This window comes from Drosophila grimshawi, unplaced genomic scaffold, assembly GCF_018153295.1.
Source record: "Drosophila grimshawi isolate 15287-2541.00 unplaced genomic scaffold, ASM1815329v1 contig_1367, whole genome shotgun sequence".
Taxonomy (NCBI): domain Eukaryota; kingdom Metazoa; phylum Arthropoda; class Insecta; order Diptera; family Drosophilidae; genus Drosophila; species Drosophila grimshawi.
Window position 1 is genome coordinate 12796794 of NW_025062889.1, and position 17992 is coordinate 12814785.

The 17992-nt window shown below is 39.5% G+C and overlaps 1 long non-coding RNA gene across 1 annotated transcript in view; it reads left to right on the forward strand.

Annotated features, from left to right (window-relative positions):
* Positions 1 to 17907, forward strand: part of LOC122322862 — a 55685-nt gene extending 37778 nt beyond the window's left edge. The window contains exon 3 of the long non-coding RNA XR_006246910.1: positions 17714 to 17907. This is a non-coding gene — a long non-coding RNA (uncharacterized LOC122322862). The remainder of the gene's footprint in view (positions 1 to 17713) is intronic.
* Positions 17908 to 17992: the final 85 nt, after the last annotated feature.

Here is a 17992-nt window from a genome sequence, read left to right on the forward strand (position 1 = left end):
AAGCCGCGTTGTCCTTGCCACAGATTTATATTTGGTTGCCACGCTTCACTGGCAACGAATGACATTTAAGTGGATGCGCAACTGAAAAACGCTGAGAGCTCTGTACAGCAGCTCAGGGAGAGCTCAAGGGGCTCGATGAGCGGTTGCTTGGTTAGTTTATCTCGCTGGCTGAGCGTTAAAATAATTTCAGGCTTTCTTTTCATTTGACGCCTCCCGCTTTGCGGTTTTCTGCAGCCTTTGCCGCAATTAATGCCAACAGATTAATTATACGCTTCGCTGCATAATTTGCTGTCTGCCTTTAAATTTATTTTTATTTCTATTTTTATTTTTATGTGCTGTCCCCTCGCAAAAACGTGAAGCAATGCAGCACAACCACAAAACAAGTTGGAATGCACTACTAAAGATTGACTAAAAAATACCCTATGTACAATTTGAAATGCTCCAAATTTCTGTGAGAAAATTCAAAAATAAACATAAGTAAATTTCCTTTTTATTTGTATATAAATGATTCGATATTTATTGCTTAGGCTATGATTGATTATTAGTATTTTATATCCCAATTTTAACAATTTTTGGGACTGCAGGGTATTGCAAGAAAAAAGCAAAAAAGAAAATTCCCTGGTTCTAATGAGTGCACATTAGCTTGAGTTTGGCGTTAAGCAAAAGGCGGTCGTAGAACCTCAATTTGTCGGAATAATCAAGTTGCTCAAAGTCGTTATGTATACATAAGTAAGTATATATGTTTAAATTTTATTTATTTTTTTTGGTGTTGGGTCTAATATCAAATTTAATAAGTTATCGGCGGGGGTGGGAGTCTAAGACGCATATTTTAAGTGAGTGCAATTTGGTATTGATAGCTTAGCTGATAAAGCAATTGGGTGCGGTCTCAGCAGGCGGCAGCTGTCACTGACCTATTATTTATATGACTTTATTTAGTTTGGACAGCAACTTTTTGCCTGTTGTTCTTTTTGTTTGGGTTGCGCGCCATAAATCTTTTTGCGCCGCTTATATTAATGTGTCAACTACAGGGCAAGTAACGCACAGAGGCCTCAAATACACTTCAAAAAGCTTCAATCAAGTGCAGACCGACCGACCGAAGAATAAACAGAGTTGAGTAGTGAAAGTCGTATGGGAAAAGGCGTTGAGCCGTGTTAATGATAAGTCGCATACAAGCTAAGTTAAAGGATATGTTAGATTGGATATAGGGTATTGCTAAGGAGTACGGGCTCAAGTGTAAGATAGTGACATTCATGTTGATTTATGTGGCGCACTGGGCGTATGATTTATATGCACAACTGTCGCTTGTGTATTTATGAAAACAAATAAATATGCCAAGTCCCGCATTAAAACGTACAAAGCACATTAATTGCATATTAAAACACATTAAGGATACATTACAGGAACACTATCGGGCAACCCAAAAACCCGCAAAATTGCCATAAACAGTTTCCTCGATTGAAAATGGCCGGGAAAAACATTCTATACAGCTGCCAGCCACGGCGACAATTTGTGCCAAGAGTATTTGCTTAGCCATATTAAGCAATAAAAGCGTTGTTAAAATCATAAAATGAAAGTACAAAACTGTGAGTGTACACAACTCCCTGCTTTCCTGGTGGTAAACAGCTTCTGCTGGCCTGGCTGGGTTTGCTATGGCGTATTAAATATTATAAAAGGCAATTTGCAAATCTCATATAAAAGCCACACGGCATAGAACGAAATCTACATGCTAACTGGCACCCACTCATACACTCACAAAACACACACAACTAGGCAGGTAGGGAGGGGGAGACAATCATTAGCAACAAAAGGGCCGTAAACAAACAAAAGCACAAGTAAACAGCAGGCTTGCCGTGTCGTTGGGGGCAACCACAGCCCTAAAGGCCAAAATGCCTTGCGCTACAAGCTGTTGCCACGCCCCAAGTGCCCAGTAGACCAAGAACAAGAGCAAGCGACAGACATTCAATTGCATATGCCAGAAGCGTTGATAATTGCGCCAGAATTAAAAAGATTTAGAAGCAAATCTGCTTCTTAAGCTGCTTTCAGACTCCTTAGACGGCATTTGGAATACTCTTTTGGGGGTATTTAAATATTGTAGATAGATTATTGACAGAATTCATGATTGGAATACTCCAGTTTGGTTTCTAAGCCATTTATATTATTATTGTAATTTTTTTCATTGTTTTTTGGTAAATAAATATAATTTGTATTTTTTAATTGTAGCAGTCTAATTTAAATTATATTTCTTTTCGATATCCATCGATATCAATGTTATGTACAGATGTTATTTTACAGTTTTATTACCACATCACTAATGGCCTGTTAACTGCATTACGAATAATCTGCTATGCAATTTAGATGTGTATTTATCGCTAGCTTACAAGGGTATGTAACATTCGTCCTGCCTTCGATCGCTGTTCCATTTGGGATTTTTTTTTTGTATTTTATGCGCGTCTCTAATTAAAGCAGCTCTTTGTGCAATACCAGAGGCTTTTCTGTGCGTTTGTTTGCCACTCATTTTGATGTCTACAAGAACTCAGAACTTTCTCTTTCACTCCAATATAGTCGTCCCTTGTCTGCAGGTAATTAACATTTTTATGTACTTTTTCAGGAGAGCGCCTGCCTGGCTGCCACATAATTAAAACGTTGATTTATGCAACAGATAATAAATTCAACAATGCCACAGCACCCGTCCCACTTGTTTCGAGTGCAGATTGCAGAACTTGCCTCCATTATTTTTGTTGTTTTTCTTGCTGTATTTTTATTTGTATTATTTATTCTCATTTTTATTTACAAGTGCCGGTATGTGTTGTACTTTATGTTGTATTTATTTTATCGCCGTTTCGATAACGATGCTTAAAAGCATTTTTAATAAACCAATTTCTTCCGCTCTACACACACACTCAAATACGTGTATTTATTTTTATTTTTTAAGCGCTGATTAAATTTGTGAGAAAGGAAAAAAGTAATGTACATCGGATAAGCAACGACAACTTAATGTCCTTGCTGAAATATGTCACTGATTCATTCTTTTTTAGATTACGCTTTAATGTATGTGCTTTAATTCATTTATGTTGCCTGCTTTTTATTAAATTGACAATGTTTGACTGCGTTTTGTAAAACTGTAGAATTTGCATGCGTGCTAAATGCATGAGCACTTATAAATTATTTATAGTATCTGGCATACATATTTTCATGACAACCATAAACAAATGGACCCAACTGTAGGGTAAATTGAATGCAGTCAGTTTCACTGCGGTCATTAAAATTGGAATTACTAACTGCAAGCGAAGCGTTCTTTGCCAAGTTTGAAATGCCCTAAAGCACACGGTCACACACATACACACGCAAACGTATGTGTATATTAAATGCCTATTTTTTTTTTGGCTGTATCGGTTATTGATTGAGTTCTCTCGAAGCAGCTCCATTAATTTTTAAACATTTTGAAATTGCGCCTTTTTGCCGTATGCATTTTTGATTTATGGTCCCAGAGACGACGTTGACGTCAATCAGTTTTTAACCACTTTTTTTTATATTGCATACCAACGGTGAAATTGAGTAATCGGGGGAAAGTGGGATGGGTGAAGGAAGGGGGAGGGGGAGGGGGGTAGAAGCATCAGCAGCGCCAATCAAACTTTTCCAATAAAGTCTTTAGCCTAAAGACAGCGGATAAATCAAGCAATCAGGTCGAAAAGGGCTATGCCGACAGCTCCGAACATAATTTATGGCAAGTGCTTTAAACTTGCTGCTGCCCAAAAAATACTCTCTTCCGCGCATCACAGAAAACAGCAAACTGGAAAAAGAACAAAAATATACGCTGTTGTTAATATGCTGCTGGGCCAAATCAAAGCCAACAAAGTTTGTGCTGCAAAAGTGCGAAATTTAACTTTGCCGATTACACCGTCGAGACCAGACAAAACCACATTGCGTATACGAAGCGCATCGTATATACCATAAACGTAATCATCACACAGCCCCAAAAGAAAATACAAAAAAAGAAAAAGGTATCCATGTCCATAGTTTGATGCGCAGCTTTTCCGGCTAGGCAACGAGCTTGTTAATAAAAAGGCCAGTCGGGCAAATGAAAAATTCCTTTCGTGGCTGGGGCAAATTGACTTAATCTAAAATAAAAGTTTAGTGCGTTCACCCACACATACACTGACACAAATTGATAGAAGGAGGGTGTGAGTAGTAATGAGAGAATGAAATACAGAGAGAGAGAGAGAGAGAGAGAGGGCGAGAGGGAGTGAGGGCGTGAGAGGGCAAAGTTCACAAACGATATTTTTATTGCGGTGTGCGTGTGTGCTGACGATGAGGTAAACGAACCAGCAAAGACATACACCCCAAAATACACACACAATACTCACAGAGGTGGAGCGAAGGAGAGACAGTGGCAGTATAACGGAGGGAATGTTAATTTCCCAGGAAACGCACGATAAAGTTGAATGCTTTTTCGAAAAACTATTTGACTTTGAGCAAAGGGTAGACGCCTTCCAATACCAACACACAGTCTCGTTACATTTATCACAATTTGGACGTACATATATAAATGAGTGTGTGTGTGTCTGTCTGTGTGTGTGTGTGTGTGTGTGTGTGTGTGTGTGTGTGTGTGTGTATGTGTGCGCATGCATTTACCTAGCACATATGCAAAGTATTAGCTAACTGTTGAAATCGAGATTGAAAACTGAACAGAAGCTGAGCAGGAACTGCACTGCACATGCGCCTGAATTAAATCAAATAAAAAAGTTTTAATAAGGAAATAAATTTTGTGCAAAATGTCGAGAAGGCAACAAGATTTACGATGCACAAAAAGATAAATTTACAAATACAAACACACTCACTTACACAGACCCGTATGCTAAATGGGCATTAGAAGAGCGAAGCAAACTGCAAATGAAATGCCAATTCGTTTATTGCCCCCAACTGTATTTATGGCAAGCAAATAACTATATAGAATACGTATTTATGTGTACATAAACACACACACACACACATACACACACATATACATACATACACATCTGCATAACGTAACAGAATTACATTTAAAAGCTCATAAAGAGATCGAAACATTTGAATTGGCAAATAAGCCGCTAAAATGCCAAGCAACCAGAAAACGATTACCATTTAAGTGCATTCGAGCTTAGCGATAGAAATAAAAATGAAGACATATCGAACTGAATACCAAACTGCACAGAAATAAAGCAAAATAAAAAAGACAATGTGGTGAAAAGGAAAACATATTTAATTTTCGCAATATACACACAATTGACTTGTGATTATTTCCATTTATGAAAGCTGTGCAATTTTTGGCATTTTAGCTGCATCACGCTGCGTGGCCCAACCAAAAATGGATACTAATATCACGCACACAGACACACAGACACACCCACAGGCACACAACACCCATTCATGCATTTGCACAGCTTCTGACAATTTTGCAACTTTTGCATTTTTATTATGACAACAACTATTTTTGCTGAGTGCATTTCTGTTTGCCTGGTGGTTTCATGTAATTCATAGCCTCATTCGTTCATTTGAGTAATTTGTCATTAGTATTTATGGCAGCAAGCTGGGTTCCATAATGACATAGTTTGCTGATTGTTTGTTTAAGGATTTAAATATATAAATATATTTGCATTAACTCTCAGTGTTAGCTTTTATTATTTTTTGTGTAGTACTTGCTGTTTGTTCTGACGGTTTACACTGCGGCCTCATAATTAATTAAAATATTCGAAAGGTCGACGGGGCGTATCCGTAGAGCGGCCTGCTTCAGCATTCGTCCCCGCGAGCACTTTATTGCTGACCCTTGGAGTTTATCATGATTTGCGCCCCATGAAAATGACTTCTTCAGAATATTTGACTCTCTGGCATGAAGAATATTTCGTTGGCCAACAGCACGCTGTCAGTTTTCGTGCCTTTTATGTATCCTTTTCGGCTTTTCTGGCTCCAGCTCGGGTTCTGGCTCCGGGTTGCTCGCTAAACATGACTGCGGGGGCGCCGTGTGAGCTTTCGTTTCTGACAAGTGCCTGGCTTGACTTTTGCTATAGCTAACTCATCCTCTCAATCTCCGCCTCCTAACAATTTTCATGGGCTGCTCCCGAGTGTTTTGTCAGCTTTATAATTAAAGCAAAAGTTAATTTTTTTTCGACTGTGTCATAGTGCGACTCGTTTGTACTTTTGCAATCCCCCTACCATTGCCCTCCTTGGTCATGCTGCTGTTGCGCGATGTTTTGCATGTGCCCTTGTCGGAAAACTCATTATTTTTTAAATGAAACTCCTGCTTTGTGCCGATGCCCCGCCAGCTCCTTGCCACAACTTGACTTGCCTCGCCAACTCGTGTGCTTGTCTCTGCCATTGTGTCCATGATGATCCCAGTCGCAATTAACTGAAGAAAATGATGTTGTGGCAATGACGAGCAGAATTGTAATATTTTTGCTCCTTTTCTAGCAGCCAGAAGAACCCCCTTTTCCTCTGCATTGCATATATCCAATATGAGCATGTTCCATTTGTAATAAGCATGTAAATGAAAGAGGAGGTTTAAATTTGGAGCTGGAATTGAATTTGGCAATGGAAATGGGGATGGAGGAGGATATATAGTTGGAGTTGGCGCTTGTTTCCCATCTCATTTGTATGCCAATTGCATTTTGCCGCTAATGTTAGCTGAGTTGGCGCTCGTTTTATCTGGGGCAAACTATTTGTGCATCGCATGCCAAACACTTGACGCTGTTTTATTGTCATGCAATAATTATAAATTTTGAAAATGCGAATCCTTAAAGGACGCATTCACATCGAATTCCGATACGGAGATAAAGCAATGTGCAAAGTTTGCACTGTGTGTGAGGGAAGCTGCTTTTCCGCTGCTGCAAACTCCACTTTGACAAAATCTGACGCAGGTGAGGGTAATCCAAGTGTAGTTGAGAGCATGCGGGCAACATTAGCAGCAGTTTAATGAACTTTGGCATGCATGCGCAAGGAATACGAGTATTATAGCGTATCGCATCACCTAAGCACTCTACCCAACCACCCAGCCCACACACACACTCTCTTGGCTCATAAATGCTTGCATGCTTGTTAGAATTGCTTAGCTGGGATTTGCTTAATTTTAGCACCACATCTCAACATGCCAGAGCACACACACCCAAAACTTCACCCTCATCCACCACCCACCCCACTTCTGCTTTCATCTAGCCCACTCTCAAACTTCTCTTTCAGATTATGACTATCCAGGGGATTGCGTCACACTCTTCGTATGCGCAATCGTTCGACTCGGTTTTGGTTTGGCTTTGGAGCATTTGATTTTTATTTCGCTTGAACTCGTTACTCATGCAAATGGCGACGGATGTGGCCACTTGTCAGTCAATCAATAAAATGCAAATATTTGTCAGTTTCTTCCCATTGTTTTGCGCATTTGCCACATGTGTGGACGCTTTTCGAAGCGTCATCGCGTTTGAACTTCAAAGTTCTGCATAAACACTACACAAAATTCAATGACAACTCCAATAAACTGACACTTAAATGCCAGCTGAGGCCAGGCGCCAGCGACCAGCTGCGCTCCAAGTGGGCGTGGCATACATAGGCAAGCCAAGAAGCCTCCCACACCCATACATATACACATATGCACAGCTGGCCTCAATGCTTGTGTGGCAGTTGTGTTTGATATATGCGCCACAAATTGCTTTGATGGTCGCCAACGACGTCTTTATGTTTGTTATAAGTCTACACCCAGCTTAAAGTCGCTCCATATGTGGTAAATCTAATGAAACTCGTTGCTAACTCAGTTTGTGTTAATCTAACAGCAAATCATTTAAACTTAATTTGCTGAAATGGATGCGCATCTTTAAAAGTCCGTTAAAATGTTTTAAAAATATTGTGCCGCTCAAGCAAATAGGATTAAGAGCTCCGTTGATCATCTTTTATTCATATTCTTTTCAAATATGTGCGTTTCATATAGCTTTTGTTAATTAAATACAAAATGTTTCCGGCAACAATTAATTAGCTTTTACCAAGATTGTCGCCGGGCCTGATTCAGGCCTACCTCTGGCCAAGATTCCAAACGCAACCGCTACTTTGTCACTCCCAATAACGCCATTGGCTTATATGGACACACACACATACACACAGAAGGGATAAAGGAAAGAAACTGATAAAGATAATACCTATCATAAAATGCACAAATTTGTGTCGTATGGGGAGCATTTTACATGCTGTGGCAATATCGAAAATCCGAGTCGAAATCGAATTCTGAAGCTCCGCATATGCCCGAATATTAGTTCAACACTCGCCTGCCCCAACTCCGGTCGACTCGTGCGCAAATCCTTTGAGGTCAGCCAAAATGCTGGCCAAAACTTTTGCAGCCGCACAAATGTGCACACACTTATACATAAACTAACAAATACACACACACACATACATACACACTGATGGAGAGCACTTCGATTTCTATTATTTGAGGCGCACTTCAACTACAGCTTCAGTTCAGCCGCAGTGCATATGGAGGCCACTTTATGGTCTTCCACTGATTTGGGTGGCATTTCGGAACGGTTTTTGTTGGGTTTTGTGTTTGGCGAATTTGCAGTATACAAAAGTGTATAAAAATCGTTAGCCGTGGTTGTTGCGCTTGTTTGGTCGGCGTGGAAATCGCCTCAGAGGAAATATTGATGCCGCCGGGGGTAATACGAAACCCAAACCCAAACACAAAGTCAAACACGAACACAAACTCAGTCGCAATACAGGCCGTATTCTCTGGGCAATGTTTTACTGCAGTTTTTGTTTGGAGCTTTATATGGCACATCTATGGACGGTTATGTTGTTGTCTGTGTGAAAGCTGCCAGCGACAAGAACAACCAACAACAAACAACAATAACAAAGCCCTGGGCATATTTCAGAGTATGCGCTGTAAAAATCATTTTATGAGTTTGCATAAAATTTTGTGGTTTTCACGCCCATGTTTATTGCAAGCGGCCGCATATGTTGCCCATTGTTGGCAACCGCTTCGTCTATTGATTTTATTTTTTGTTAGCCACAATTCAGCTTAGCTAAAAACCGGCCAAAAACCAAAGTAAACGACTCGCTTCAGTGCTCCACCCAATTTGTAAGCCACTTTTTTTCTGATTTTGCTGCAGTTTGTGACTTTGGGTTAAAATGTGTAAAATATTCAAAGGGTCGACTTGGAAGGCCTTAATATAAAAATTATATTCTTAAGCGTGAAGAAGATCCAAGTCAGTCAAGTGTCTTGCGGTTTTAGAGTCAACATTTCCACCGATTTTTGATCTGCGAGAAGATCACATTCAAATGTCTTAAATCTACCTATTTGGCAGAGAATATTTTATTTTATGTTTGTTAAGGCAATTTTATTAACCTTCCGTTTACCAGTATAAACTTGGATCATCTTTTATCGTCTTCAAAGTTTTCGATCGGCGGATATAGAGAGAGAGACCTTTAGTCAATACAGATCAATGTTTGATTATCTTCCTGATAAAGTATATTAGTGTGAATTCAGAGCTCAAGTTAAACGTGTCAAACAGCTATAAAGCCTTTGGGTTAAATAAAATGTCTTATCCAAAGTTAAATCAGCTGTGGCCCATAAGGCACGCAGTTGGCTTCGGTTAAGAACCACTTTTGGTGGACATTTCAATAGCCAACAACTGCACATATTCTCCGCATTTATTGATTTCAAGTCAAATGGCAAATGGTCCGAAGGCACAATGCGGCTCATTAAATGATTTGCTCATGTCAAATGGTCATCAAATGTAATTTGCCAAAGGCTAAGGCGAATGGCCAAGGCGTGGAATTAAATGCCCACAGCGACTCAACACCTGCACGCAACAAGGTGGTCATTCTGCACCCCTCTGTCATCTCTCCCTGCAGCCAATTTCCGGTCATTCTAATGACAACCAAATTTTAATAAGCATGCATTAGGCCCAGGCTCAGGCCAAGGCCAAAGCCAAAGTCAAAGCCAACATTCGACCCAAAAAGTTGGTGTTTTGGTAATTACCAAAAAAAGAGCGGCAGAAAGCCGCCTTTAGTTTATCTAATCGAGCGAGGTTTAGCAGCTTTTGAGGGGGCTGGGACTCGGGTTCAGTTTATAAATCCAGGCACGTATTTGGCGATTCTGCGGTTATAAAAATGCCACTTAAATCCAGACAACGAGAACGCTGTCCGGCGGCCAAAGAAAAACAATTAATATTGCCGTATGCAACAATAACCTTTTGTTTTTAGTGGCAAGCGATTTTGCGAAAGAGTGGAGGTGGGTAGGGTAATAGCACTTCAAATCCGCTTGCATGCAGGCCGTGGGACAGAGGATTCTTGGCCTGCCCTGCAGGTGAAATAAATTATTATTTATTACGGTCATTAGGGCTTAATGGTGGCAATGATGTCCACCACGCACAGCAGCGCAAAAAGCGGCAACAACGGCAATTGTGGCGTTCTTGCCACGGACACGGCCACAGTCGACTGCCACGGACTTCCGGCGCTTAATCGAAAACGAAAGAGAAACATTTGCGGCCGGACAACCTTTGCCTGGGTTCGAGTTTTAGCAGTTTGCTGGACCCTTTTTAATGGCAACCGGTTCCCATTATGCGTCGAGCTGCGTATTGTCCTTGAAAATGCCAAACATAAATAAAAAAATATACAAAAAAAAACAAAAAATAAAAATAATAATAATCCGACGGGCCAGGCGTTTATCGTAAATTCCGAGCATTATTATCTCTGGCTGGGCGTGTGAAAATATATTTATGCATTGGCAAACTTCTGGCCTCAGCCGACATAAATGTGTGCGGCGAAAGGCCAAAGACCGTCGCATAATTTAGGCACTTCAAACACAGACACACCAACACACACTCAGTCACGCGCACAGTTACGGCATATTAATGGTGCTCCCAGTCCTGACACATTGTAAATTCAAATGCATTTCTATGGCAGCTGTGACTCAGCCCACACACGCATCAAGAGTTTCGGGTCTGGTTCCCCCCAAAAACTTGGCCCCTTTTACCGCAAAGTGAAAGCAATCTATCAAAATATACATATGGGTTGGGTTTGAGAATTAAGGAGGAATAAGGAAATGAAAATGGAAATTAATTTCATGCATTTATGACGCATACGCCATGGCGACAATTTCCATAAACGAAGCCAACCAGATTATTTCATGCAAGAAGCAGAAACGCAAGAAGCAATACTGAAATGAAATGAAATCAGACGCAAAACATCAAGTACATGCCGCAGTGACTTTGCAAGAATTGCAATGTGCAACACTGATTTATTTACCACGCGAGTATTACATTGCTTTTCTTCTTATTATTATTATTCTTCAGCAGCCACGATTTCGACTCCAACTTGGTAGTTACATTTACAGTTATCGCACCATGCCCCCCCTTCTTGCATGTATGTGAATTTCGCACAAAATTACATGCACTTTCCCAAACGTGTATTTGTGTTTGTGTGTGTGTGTGTGTGTGTATGTGTGTGCATTCACTTGCACCAGTTTCTGTTGTCGCCGTTTTCCTTTGCACCACCTCTGCGCGCAGAGCTCCTGTTGATTTGATAAATGCGCATAATTTCAGTAGTTTTTCTTGAAGTAGTGCAGCAAAAAGTATTCCACGCTGGTGTACATGTATGTGTGTGTGTGTGTGTGTATGTGAGTGTATGTTCTGGGTGCTGTGTTTTATTGTTCACAGCGCCACGTTAAATATTATGCCAGCTGGGTGGTTTGTCTTGGCGGAATTATGAAGACGATTACATGACTTTATAGGTGAATATATGTGAGAGGTGTAAGTGTGTGTGCGTATATATATATGTGTGAGTGGGTGTGTGTGTGGGTGTGTATATATTTATGAACAGCGATGCGATGCGAAAGCACCTGACGCTAGTTTAATGAAATACCTGCCACGATTTATGCGCTAGTTGACTAAAGCGACAAGAAAAATGTCTGTAAAAGCAAAATGTGAGATACATTTTCCATTAGTAACAGTGCCGTCGTGCATTATTGGACATGCTATGTAAAATTCCGACAAGTGCAGAAATTTAGCGAATACAGTTCATAAACTCAGCTATCAACTATGCTTGACTCATGTACGTTTGATAAAAAGGTTATGGCGGATGGAATTACAATTTACAGAGATTTTCTTCAAAAATGCTTTATGAAATATAAACTTCATAACCAATTCAGCTAGTTTATTGACTCTAGTCGAGTGTGGCACAAGCATCAGCAGGTGCAAATATTGTATTTCTTACCTGGAATCCAAGTTACATACTTTTATTATTATTTTGTTTTTTTTTTACGTAAATTTCAAACTGCTGGCCATTGCTGTACACTGCGGTGGCAACGCAAAAATGTGTTGCCATTTAGCAAACAGTTTTTATGGTGCAGTTCCAGTTTTCACCGAATTTTTTTTGGGTGTACGCTTTTCAATGCAACCGGCGCAACGGCAAACTGTTATTCTGCGTTTTCCTGTAAATAATTCAGCTGAAAAATTCATAAAGCTGCAGCGTTTCCATGAAACATCCACGTATCTGCAACGTGTATATCCCACTCGCTGCTGCCCACTTTTTGTTTTTCTTTAATTGTTTAGAAAATAAATCACTGAATCCTGAAATAAGTTGACAACACGATATGAAATAAAAACGAGCCACCCAACCAGCCAGTGATTCTAAATGGAACAGCGAGTGCTTCACGTAGTTGTAGGTGGTGCAAGCCATGGCGAGCGGAAACGGAACTAACAAAGCACAAAACGAGCAGAAACAATAATAAAACTACACAGAAAAAAAAACCCGTACAAAACACTATAAGAAATATACCAGAAAAAAAAATTATAAAAAGAAAAATAGCCCACAGAAAAAAACGGAAAAGCAAAATTGCCAAACTAAAACTTTGCTGCAGACACGCAAAAAAAAAAATAAATAAATAAAAATAAAACTCCGTAGTCGGGTAAATATAGCTATACACATATTCTGACCCACACACACACAGTGACACACTAATAGGTGACTATGAGTTTGTGTGGCTGGGTGTGTGAGAGAGCTGAAAACAATTTACGAAAATTTGTACAATTTCTAAACTTAAATAAACACCGAGAATGGTTTTATTTTTATTAAAACTGCCACCATTTCACTTTACACACACACATATAGTAGCAATTGCTATAAGGAGGGCTGAGCTCAACAAAATGACGTCTTAAATATTTTGTGAAATAGTTTTGGGTAAACTGTTAACTTAATGAGCTGTTGACGTTTTGGCCATTTCAATTAGGGCCAGTCTACAAGGTACTTACACACATACATTAAAAACGGACACGCTACAATTTTGGCTAAGACTCAAGTTCAACAAAACTGTCGCGACGGCAGGCAATGACACGAAATAATTTAAATGCCACTGGAATGCCATTGTACTTTTAAGTAGTAAATTTACAGAGGCACAATCACACTCACACCAATACGCACAGCATGCAACACGAGCTGATGGGCGATGGCAACGGATAGGTGGATGGCACTGGCTTAAATTGAAAAACTTTTGCAACTTGCAAGTTTCTTGAATAATTCTTTTTACTCTTCTTGTGCGTTGCCAACAACTTGGCGGGGATTCATTGCAGCCCGCCAGGCAGCCAAGCAAAGAGGTCACGCACACAGACACACACACGCAAAAAATGCATATGCGTGTAAGAAAACCATTTAAAGGAGTTTAAGCCGTGAACACTTCGTATACTTAGCGCGGCTGGAAGACAGCAAACTGAAAACGGCTAATGAAATTAGCCAACTGCATGCTGCTAAGACTTGATAGTTAAAAGGACAATTAATTTGCTTTAATAATAAATAACATGGTGACTGTAAGAAAAACGACAGTTTATTTGTATCTAAAAACACACAAAATAGTGTTTGCAAGTTAGTTAGTTGCAAATAATCCTGATAATCCAAATCAGAAGAGAAAATAAATGATTTCACTTACATAACTAAGAAATCTTTACATAATGGTACAAAATATTACTAAAAATGAGAAGGAATGATTTTCACTTTAATTTAATCTTTAATATTCTGCCAGCGAATAATATGTATGAATATATTAATAATGAATTCACAAAAATTGACTATATGTTATTATACGAAACTATATTAAAATATATATTATACACATTTAATATCATTCTTTGGTGAATTCCAACTGCATGACAATTGTTGGGCCACCCAATACAATTGCTCAATTATTCAGTTGGGCGGAATGGCCACAAGATTGTAAATAAAAATGGCGTAATTTAAAGTTATTCAAGTGCAACGCAGTAGAAACGGAAATGGGCGCAAAACTATTACGTGCGTGTGAGCAAGCGAGATGGAAGTTCACACTCGCCACCGGAAATAAAGTGGCACTTACACATGCGAGCGCATATGTAGATACAAGCACATTACAACTACAACAACCAAATACAACAAAAATATCTGTAACTGGAACAACAACCACAATAACTGGGCAGCACTTTAAGGGAGAAATTTATATAATGCGCATTTTTATGCTGGCACTCAAGTGCAATCAAAATGCGTTACGCGCAATTTCCATTTAAAGCTGCAGAGCTGTGGCTGAGAGGGGGGCGGTTGTGGCATCCACAATACAGGCCACAAAATGGACATTGTTATGGCCGTGCAAATTTATGGCTATTGGCAATTGTTTCGTTGTATTGCTTTGCGCTGCTTTTGCGGCAATTGAAATGCATTAAACTTGTGGCTAATGACAACATTTCATGATGCATGTGTGCGTGTGTGTGTGTGTGTGTGCGTATTGCTCAATAGTTATCTACAAATTATAATTTAACCGACAAATGTAATTGGTCGAATTAGTAGCGCTAATTAAAAAACCAACGTCTGCGGGTCTCAAATTGCGAAAAGCAAAAAGTTGTGAAACTCGATTTAACAGTGTACAACAATTCGCAATGCTGAAATCTGCGGGTTGTGGCCACGCCCTAAGAGGCCAACCACCCACAAAACACAATATGCCCTTAACAATTTGCTGCAGCAACAACAGCACGAAGCCAACAACAACAAGTGGAACATTCGCTTAATCAACGACATTTGTTTCGTAAGCTGGCGAAATAATAAATATAAATAAGGCAAAAGCGATTTGTTTGGCTTTAGCTAACGACTCCCCAATGCAATTGGGCATCCATCATACGCACTGCGGTCCAGCTTGCCATCGCTGTGTAACGGTTTCTTATGTGTGCGCGCCTAACTTATATCTGCAAATCCCCAAATAAACATTTAAATAATTTACTACGACCTCTCTCTCAATTACTGTCAACAATAATACGGCACAGCAGTTGCATATGAAATATTTATGACTGTCTTAGTGTGTGTCTGTGCAGTTGAGGGTGTATATGTGTGTGTGTGTGTGTGTGTGTGTGTGTGTATATACCATGTGGCATGCCGTTACATTTCCGACAGCGCCAACGACATCGGGCCCAAGCTCAGTGCATTATGCAACAACAAAAACCTTCGCATGCCATGACAAACAAAAGCTACAAAATGAAGTATGAGGTCAGCATATAACAGTAGCAGAAGCGGCAGCAGCAGCAGCAACAGCAACAATAACAATCGCAATAACAACAAGCAGCACTAAACGAAAGCCAACAACAACAAGTATACAAAAGAAAAGCACATGATTGTCGCTTGAAACTTGAGCCACAGCAACTAACCTCATGACATCAGCTTTTTGGTTTTCAACTTATTACAATTTCCATATAACCTCCAACGCGCCCCGAGGCGCCTGCAGCAGGACATGCCCGAGAAAAAGGGGACCTCACCACCTCCACTGTAAAATGCAAACAAATGTGCATATGCGAGTGCGAGTGCAATGAAAAGAAAGCACAAGCACAGCACAAGAAACAGAGAAGCAGAGAGCCAGAGAGGAAAACAGAGAGAGAGAGAGAGGCACAAAGACAGAGACAGAGCGTGACCGAGGCGGCAAGCCAGCAAGTGGGTGGCAAATGGCATGTCCTTCATAGAGCTATTCCTTTCTCTAACAATTTGCCCCTGTTGCCCTGCCCCAGTGCTGTTGTTGGGCCGGGTAAAAGGCAGCGGCAGCAGCAGCAGCACTGGCAGCAACTGCTGTGGGGGTCTTTAAGTTTTATGGCACCATTGTGTCAAGATAATAATATGTACGTTTGCTCTGTGTCACAGTGCTTGTAAGTGTGTATGTGTATGTGTGAGTAAATACGTGACTGCATTTAAGTGCATAGTTGTGTTGCTCACACACACACACACACAAACAGACATTGGCGCATAAAATAGCATTCAACTTGCATGACATTTTCCAGCGAATTACTCTAAACTGCTGCATTTGATACGAAAGTAGCAAAAGCAGCTAAACAAACCCACCACAGCTCCAGCCAACACTCGCCATCAGCTGCTTTTATCAATTTAAATGAATTGCACACGAGTGTGTCATAAATTCATGCCACATGACACTTGCTAATGTTTTTTGCAAATAAGTTGCCATGGACGCTGCTTAATTAAATATAATAGTAAAGTTTCATACACACACACACACACATATATATATATACATATATATATATAGATATATACATAAAGTTGCTTGCCACATTGTATTGTAATTAAAATGTGTAGCGGCCGTTTTAGCAATTTTGCGGTGAAATTTCAATTTGAATTTTCACCCACGTCGCTCTCAAATTCATTAGTATTATTTGCTTAGCTATGCAGTGATGAAAAAACGAATATATTCTAGTTGACTACCACACAGAGTTGACCATAGAGGCAGCGGTTGGGGACATCAACTTGTGCGTTGGGATATGTTATATATGAAAAATAAAATAAAAAGAATAATATGCAAACAAAGAACAGCGTAAAAAAGCAGATAAAAATTACGAGTTTGCTCGAAAACTTTTCGACCAAATTGCCAAATTTAATATATTTACGCGTATAAGCATAAAAATGCTAAGAAAAAAAAAAACAAAAATACTAAAGTTCGTCGTGCGTGCAAACAAATAAATAATAAATTTTGATAAAGAAGAAGAAACAACAAGCAAACAGCGGAATCAGTCATCATCTTTTCCAGAATCTCAAGAAGCTCTTTATGCGTTTTGACCTCAACAGTCTTGAAGCAATTCATTACTTTGGCGGTCCATTTTGCATAAACTGTGGGGCATGTTGCGGCTAGTGGTTCTTGCTGACCTATAAATAATGTGGCAAATTTGCTGGCACAATAAATAAATTCCATTCACTATGCAAATGAATGAAGGAGCTTACACTTTTGTATACACACAATTAGGAACGATTGTAAGGCACAGCGGAAGCTGGCCAATTACAATGCCAAATGCTCTATAGAACAGCAGGCAATTCAATTTAGTGCAACTGAAACAAATCCGCTCATAAAGAGCAGGAAAAAGAATCACAAGCAGTGGTACTCTCATTCGTATTCTAATTGGGTAAATTGACAGCTTACAACCAAAATGCAAATGCGAAGAAATTAAAAGTGTATATCGATTTTAAACTTTAAAATAAAAACAGAATGGAGTATTCCGAATTCTGAATTTAATTTAACTCACTTTTGCCAAACTGAATTAATTTTAATGCGGTGGAGCACGTTTTTATATTTTTGTTTATATTTTGCAGCGATCCTTTTTTCAAAGCATAAAGTTTCTCATTAGAATTCACTTAATGTACAAATTATATACTTATAATATACTTATTTGAGATTGTCTATATTCGTGATTTACAGAATGCCTTGACTACATGGGACAGACAGTGCTTAATGAGAGAGCAGCACAAACAACTTACAATTCCCATGGCGGAAGACGGAAAAAGATGCTTGTTGGAAAAGACATTACATTAAAAGTAATTCATCATCGACTTGACGCGTGACATGTTGTTGTTGTTGTTGGAAAAACAAAGAGGCAAAAGCAAAAACAGCAACTACAGCAAATTGAATGTAATTTCATAAAAAGCGGGTGTTAATTTTTTGCTTTGCGACACAATAGCAACACAGGAGCAACACAAC